The sequence below is a fragment of the Arachis duranensis genome, chromosome 3, assembly GCF_000817695.3.
Source record: "Arachis duranensis cultivar V14167 chromosome 3, aradu.V14167.gnm2.J7QH, whole genome shotgun sequence".
Lineage (NCBI taxonomy): Eukaryota > Viridiplantae > Streptophyta > Magnoliopsida > Fabales > Fabaceae > Arachis > Arachis duranensis.
The window spans coordinates 33642685-33650571 of record NC_029774.3 but is presented as its reverse complement, the minus strand read 5'-3'; the positions used below and the strand labels follow the sequence as shown (position 1 = coordinate 33650571).

The window sequence follows — 7887 nt, the reverse complement described above, 5'->3', positions numbered from 1 at the left end:
CAAGGGCAGGGCAGAATCATGATGAAACAAAGTGAGGTTGGAGCAAATTTTCGCTAAGTTAAAATCTGGCCGCTCACAGCATGACCATGCCTACTTCAAAGGGCTATAACTTGAGCTACAGACGTCCGATTGATGTGCTTCCAGTTGCGTTGGAAAGCTGACATTCAGAGCTTTCCAACGATATATAGCAATCCATATTTGGCGTAAAATTCAGGCAGGAACGAAAGGCATCTTTAAGGGCCATGAGGAAGCAAGAAACTAGGCTTTACTTTGGTGCCAAGAAAGCCAAGGAAAAATGGGTAGCGTGTGCATCGGCCAAGTCTCGAACACGGGACTTCAATTTAGAAACACTGCCCTGCCCTCCGCGAGGGCAGGGCAGCATTTTGTTGTGGCACGGCCAGAGCACCAACCTGGCGCACCAAAGCAACATTCGGCAGCACCAGCAGCGCGCCTAGGCACCAATCTGGCGCACCAAACTTTTCTGCCCTGCCCTCCGCGAGGGCAGGGCAGCATCCTGCAGCGCACACCAACGCACCACGCACGCACCAAGGGCGCAAGCAACATTTTCTGCCCTGCCCTCCACAAGGGCAGGGCAGCCTCCTGGGAGCAAACTCTCATGGGCCAAAATCCAACCAAAAATTCATTTAAATTCAATTCCTCTCCAAATTGAATCAAGGCCAACCAAACCCATTTCTCCTCAAATCCAAAGCAAGAAAAGCCCACATCATCACTCAAAGGCACATGGATCAATTAGATTAGGATTTTCATTTTAATTGTAATTTGCTTTAATTTTCACTTTGTAAAGCCTATATAAAGGCATCAATTCCAGCTGAATTGGGGAGGCCGAGTAGTAGATAGCTCTCTCTTTTAATTTTCCTTTCTGCTTTGAATCTTGGGTGGAGATTGGAAGAAATTCTGTTTTCATTCTCCATCTGCAACCTCTCTTGTTTTTCTTCTGCAAACTTTCAAGTGAATTGTGATTTGAATCAAAGTTTTCTTCATTGCTTTCATCTTTAATTTTCTGGCATCTTGTTTGCTGTTGGATCAAGGAAGGGATTGAGATCTAGACTTATTTTCTAGTCTCTTTGATTCCCTGAGATCTTCATTTGTCTCTTTAAATTTCACAATTGAGCTTAATTACATTCTGTGTTGCTTCTTCAAGCAATTTTCCATTTCTGTTTAAATCTGCTGCACTTATTTCCTCTTTTACTTCTCTGCCTGATTGCTCTTTACATTTTTTTGTTGAATTTCAAATTTTCTGCACCCAATCCCCTTTACATTTAATGCAATTTACTTTTCGTGCAATTTAAATTTCAGCTATTTTACTTTCTTGCACTTTAAGTTTTATGCAATTTTACTTTCTGCAACTTTAAATTTCCTGTCATTTACAATTTTGTTGGCTACATTTCATCCAATATCCCTTCAATGTTAGCTTGACTAAACTAATCACCCACTAAAATTGCTTGATCCATCAATCCCTGTGGGATCGACCTCACTCTAAGTGAGTTATTACTACTTGATGCGACCCGGTATACTTGCCGGTTGGATTTGTGTGTTGGAAATTCATTTTTCCGCAAAAACACCATCAATGATGCTTGGTGACTATACTGCACCAACTTCCAACTTCTATGGAAGAAGCATCTCAATTCCTAGGCTTCTTAGCTGAATTCTTGCAAATCTGTGATACTGTTAAGACCAATGGGGTTGATCTTGAGGTCTACAAACTTATGCTTTTCCCCTTTGCTGTAAGAGACAGAGCTAGAACATGGTTAGACTCACAACCTAGAGAAAGCCTGAACTCTTGGGACAAGTTGGTCAATACTTTCTTGACCAAATTCTTTCCACCTCAAAAGATGAGCAAGCTTAGAGTTGAAGTCCAAACCTTCAAACAGAAGGAAGGTGAATTCCTCTATGAAGCTTGGGAAAGATACAAGTAATTAACCAAAAAGTGTTCTTCTGACATGCTTCCAGAATGGAGCATCATATGTATATTCTATGATGGTCTGTTTGAATTGTCCAATATGTCATTGGACCATTCTGCTGGTGGATCTCTTCATCTGAAAACCCCTGCAGAAGCCTAGGAACTCATTGAGATGGTTGCAAATAACCAGTTCATGTACACTTCTGAAAGAAATCTTGTGAATAATGGGATGACTCAGAAGAAAGGAGTTCTTGAGATTGATACTCTGAATGCCATATTAGCTCAGAATAAAATATTGACTCAGCAAGTCAATATGATTTCTCAAAATCTGACTGGATTGGAAGCTACATCTGGCAATGCTAAAGAAGCCTCATCTGAAAGAGAAGCTTATGACCCTGAGAATCCTGCAATGAAAGATGTGAATTACATGGGAGAATCCTATAGAAACACCTATAATCCTTCATGGAGGAATCATCCAAATTTCTCATGGAAGGATCAACAGAAGCCTCAATAAGGCTTCAACAACAATAATGGTGGGAGAAATAAGTTTGGCAATAGCAAACCTTTTCTATCATCTTCTCAACAACAGACAGAGAATTCTGAGTAGAGCCTCTTTGGCCTAGCAAATATAGTCTCTGATCTATCTAAGGCCACTCTCAGTTTCATGACTGAAACAAGGTCCTCCGTCAGAAATTTGGAGGGACAAGTGGGTCAGCTGAGTAAAAGAGTTACTGAAACTCCTCTTAGTACTTTCCCAAGTAATATAGAAGAGAATTCCAAAAGAGAGTGCAAGGCCATAACCACATCCAAAGTGGCCGAACCTGGAGAGAGTGAAAAGACAGTGATTCCCAGTGAGGAAGACCTCAAGGGATGTCTACTGACTAATAAGGAGTTCCCTATTGAGGAACCAAAGGAATCTGAGGCTCATACATAGACCATAGAGATTCCACTGAACTTACTATTGCCATTCATGAGCTCTGATGAATATTCTTCCTCTGAAGAGGGTGAAGACATTGTTGAAGAGCAAGTTGCTATGTATCTGGGAGCAATTATAAGCTGAATGCCAAGTTATTTGGTAATGAGACTTGGGAGGATGAACCTCCATTGCTTATCAATGAACTGAATACATGGATTCAGCAGACATTGGCTCAAAAGAAATCAGATCCCGGAAAGTTCTTAATACCTTGCACCATAGGCACCATGACCTTTGAAAAGGCTCTGTGTGACCTGGGTTCAGGTATCAACCTCATGCCACTCTCTGTAATGGAGAAACTAGGGATCTTTAAGTACAAGCTGCAAGAATCTCACTAGAGATGGCAGACAAATCAATGAAATAGGCTTATGGACTTGTAGAGGATGTCTTAGTGAAGTTTGAAGGCCTTTACGTCCCTGCTGACTTCATAATCCTAGACACTGGGAAGGATGAGGATGAATCCATCATCCTTGGAAGATCCTTCCTAGCCACAACAAGGGCTATGATTGATGTAGACAGAGGAGAGTTAGTCTTGCAATTGAATGAGGACAACCTTGTGTTCAAGACTCAAGGATCTTCTTCTGTAAACATGGAGTAGAAGCATGAAAAGCTTCTCTCAATACAGAGTCAGACAGAGCCCCCACACTCAACTTCGAAGTTTGGTGTTGGGAGGCCACAACCATGCTCTGAGCATCTGTGAAGCTCTGTAAGAGCTTCCTGTCAAGCTATTGACATTAAAGAAGCGCTTATTGGGAGGCAACCCAATTTTATTTATCTATATTAATTACTTTTTCATTATATTTTCTAGTGTTAGTCTATGTCTTCTTTAGTTTGATGACCATGTGAAGTCACAAAATAGCTACAAAATTAAAACAGGAATAAAAAATAGCACACCTTGGAGGATGAGCTAAACGCCAGTAAGGCTAGCAAAGTGGGCGTTTGACGCCTAGTCTGGCACCATTCTGGGCGTTAAACGCCAGAAAGGGTGTCTGGTGTCTGGCTAGCATTAAACACCAGTAAGTGTAGCAAAATGGGCATTTAACGCCTAGTCTGGCAGCATTCTGGGCGTTAAACGCTAGAACTGGCAGCCAGACTGGTGTTTAATTCCAGAAATGGGCAGCAGCCTGGCGTTCAACGCCAGAAATGCCACACAGAGGGCGTTTAAACGCTAAAAAGGTGCAGGGATGAAAAATCCTTGACACCTCAGGATCCGTAGACCCCATAGGATCCCTACCTACCCCAACTCATTCTCACTCCTCTTCACACCTTTCCATAACACCCTTTCCCAAACACCATTCACCTATCAAATTCGACCCTCTTCCCCATAACCTCTTCACCACTCACATCCATCCACTATTTCCCATCATACAACCCACCTTCCCCCACCCACTCAAATTCAAAGAATTTCCCTCCCAAACCCAGCCCCTAGCACATGGATTCCCTCTCCCCCTTACCCTATATATACCCCTCATCACTCCTTCACTTTCACACATCATAACCACCCAAAACCCCCCTTGGCCAAACCATTCACACACCTCTATCTCCTTCATCTCTTCTTCCTCTAATCATTTCTTTCTTCTTTTGCTCGAGGACGAGCAAACCTTTTAAGCTTGGTGTGGAAAAAAGCTCTGCTTTTTATTTTTCCATAACCATTAATGGAACCTAAGGCCGGAGAAACCTCTAGGAAGAGGAAAGGGAAGGCAGTTGCTTCCAACTTCGAGTCATGGGAGATGGAGAGATTCATCTCAAAAGCCATCACTAGAAAGAGGATGGAGCAAACAAGAGAGCCCACTCGTGTACCTCAACAAAAGCATGAGGAAGTCCCTCATCAAGAAGTCCCTGAGATGCCTCAAGGGATGCATTTTCCTCCACATAACTATTGGGAGCAACTCAACACCTCTTTAGGAGAATTGAGCTCCAACATGGAGCAACTGAGACTGGAGCACCAAGAGCACTCCATCATCCTCCATAAAATCAGAGAAGATCAAAGAGCCATGAGGGAGGAGCAACAAAGGCAAGGAAGAGATATTGAGGAGCTAAAGCACTCCATAGGATCTTCAAGAGGAAGAACTAGCCGTCATCACTAAGGTGGACCTGTTCTTTAATTTCCTTGTTCTTATTTTTCTATTTTTCGGTTTCCTATGCTTGATGTTTTGTCTATATTTGTGTCTTTATTACATGATCATTAGTGTCTAGTGTCTATGTCTTAAAGCTATGAGTTTTCCATGAATCCTTCACCTTTCTTAAATGAAAAATGTTTCTATTTGCAAAAGAACAAGAAGTACATGAATTTCGAATTCTCTCTTGAAATTAGTTTAATTATTTTGATGTGGTGGCAATAATTTTTGTTTTCTGAATGAATGCTTGAATAGTGCATATTTTTTATAGTGAAGTTTATGAATGTTAAAATTGTTGGCTCTTGAAAGAATAATGAAAAAAGAGAAATGTTATTGATAATCTGAAAAATCATAAAATTGATTCTTGAAGCAAGAAAAAAAAGTAAAAAATACAAAGCTTGCGAAAAAAAATTAGGCAAAAAAAAGAGAAAATAGAAAAAAAGAAAGAAAAAGAAAAAGCAAGCAGAAAAAGCTAATAGCCCTTTAAACCAAAAAGCAAGGGTAAAAAGGATCCAAGGCTTTGAGCATCAGTGGATAGGAGAGCCCAAATGAATAAAATCTTGGCTTAAGCAGCTAATTCAAGCTGTCCCTAACCATGTGCTTGTGTCATGAAGGTCCAAGTGAAAAGCTTGAGACTAAGTGGTTAAAGTCGTGATCCAAAGTAAAAGAGTGTGCTTAAGAACTCTGGACACCTCTAACTGAGGACTCTAGCAAAGCTGAGTCACAATCTAAAAAGGTTCACCCAGTTATGTGTTTGTGGCATTTATGTATCTGGTGGTAATACTGGAAAACAAGATACTTAGGATCACGGCCAAGACTCATAAGTAGCTGTGTTCAAGAATCAACATACTGAACTAGGAGAATCAATAACACTATCTTAATTCTGAGTTCCTATAAATGCCAATCTTTCTGAATTTCAAAGGATAAAGTGAGATGCCAAAACTGTTCAGAAGTAAAAAGCTACTAGTCCCGCTCATCTAATTGGAACTAAGCTTCATTGATATTTTAGAATTTATTGTATATTCTCTTCTTTTTATCCTATTTTGTTTTCAGTTGCTTGGGGACAAGCAACAATTTAAGTTTGGTGTTGTGATGAGCAGATAATTTATACGTTTTTTGGCATTGTTTTTAGGTAATTTCTAGTATGTTTTAGTTACTTTTTAGTATATTTTTGTTAGTTTTTATGCAAAATTTACATTTCTGGACTTTACTATGAATTTTTGTGTTTTTCTTTGATTTCAGGTATTTTCTGGCTAAAATTGAGGGACCTGAGCAAAAATCTGATTCAGAGGCTGAGAAAGGACTGTAGATGCTGTTGGATTCTGAACTCCCAATTGGCGCGCTCTCACTTGTGTTGGAAAGTAGACATCTTGGGCTTTCCAGCAATGTATAATAGTCTATACTTTGCCCGAGACATGATGGCCCAAACTGGCGTCCAAACGGCCACCATAGACTTTTTCTGGCGTAAAACGCCAGAACTAGCACCAAAGCTGGAGTTAAACGCCCAAACTGGCACCCAAGCTGGAGTTTAACTCCAAGGATGGCCTATGCACGTGAAAGCTTCAAAGCTCAGCCCAAGCACACACCAAGTGGACCCCGGAAGTGGATTTCTGCACTATCTACTTATTTTCTGTAAACCTAGTTTACTAGTTTAGTATAAATAGCACTTTTTACTATTGTATGGGGGTCTTCTTTCCCTGTTTTTGAATTCTTATGCCATTTGGGAGGCTAGCCATTCGGCCATGCCTAGACCTTTTGTTCTTATGTATTTTCAACGGTGGAGTTTCTACACCTCATAGATTAAGGTGAGGAGCTCTGCTGTTCCTCAAAAATTAATGCAAGTACTATTGTTTTTCTTTCAATTCACGCCTACTTCTTCTCCAAGATATACTCTCGTACTTAATTCCGTTAAGTCAGACTGAAGGGATGATCCGTGACAATCACCCACTATCTTCAGTACTCGCTTAGCCAAGATCCACGTGCCTGACAACCACAAACGGTCTACATGATGTTCAACGTAGTCATTGGACGCCAGCTGGAGTATATTCTCTTGGGTCTCTGATCCATGTGTTTAACTAGCATCTCCTGACAACAGAGCATTCAAATCAGTGAGATCAGAACCTTTGTGGTATAGGCTAGAAACAATTGGCAGCATTTCTGAGATCCAAAAAGTCTAAACCTTATCTGTGGTATTCTGAGTAGGATCTGGGAGGGGATGACTGTGACGAGCTTTAAACTCGCGACTGTTGGGCGCAGTGACAGTGTGCAAAAGGATCAATGGATCTTATTCTGACACAAGTGAGAACCGACAGATGATTAGCCCTGCGGTGAGAGCCGTAGTCGGACCATTTTCACTAAGAGGACGGATGATAGCCATTGACAGCGGTCATCCACCAACTTACAGCTTGCCATGGAAGGGAGGATGCATAATTGGAGGAAGATAACAGGAAAGCAGAGATTCAGAAGCAACAAAGCATCTTCAAACGCTTATCTGAAATTCCCACCAATGAATTACATAAGTATCTTTATCTTATTTTATGTTTTATTTATCTATTAATTATCAAAACCTCAAAACCATTTGAATCCGCCTGACTGAGATTTACAAGATGACCATAGCTTGCTTCAAGCCGTCAATCTCCGTGGGATCGACCCTTACTCACGTAAGATATTACTTGGACGACCCAGTGCACTTGCTGGTTAGTTGTGTGGAGTTGTGAAAAGTGTGATCACAATTTCGTGCACCACCCCTAACATATCTTTTGTTTTAGCAACAGGTTCAGGAATCCTCGACGAGGAGCCGCGACTAATCCACAAGGTTTTACATATATATGTAATCGTATTTTTAGTTTTTAGTTTAATCTTTGATTTTATTTTCC

At 40.8% G+C, this 7887-nt stretch overlaps 1 non-coding gene across 1 annotated transcript; it reads right to left on the bottom strand.

The window, feature by feature from the left end:
• Positions 1 to 1859: 1859 nt before the first annotated feature.
• On the bottom strand, positions 1860 to 1967 carry LOC127746014 (small nucleolar RNA R71). The gene has a single exon (XR_008007635.1). It is a non-coding gene; the product is annotated as a small nucleolar RNA R71 (small nucleolar RNA).
• Positions 1968 to 7887: the final 5920 nt, after the last annotated feature.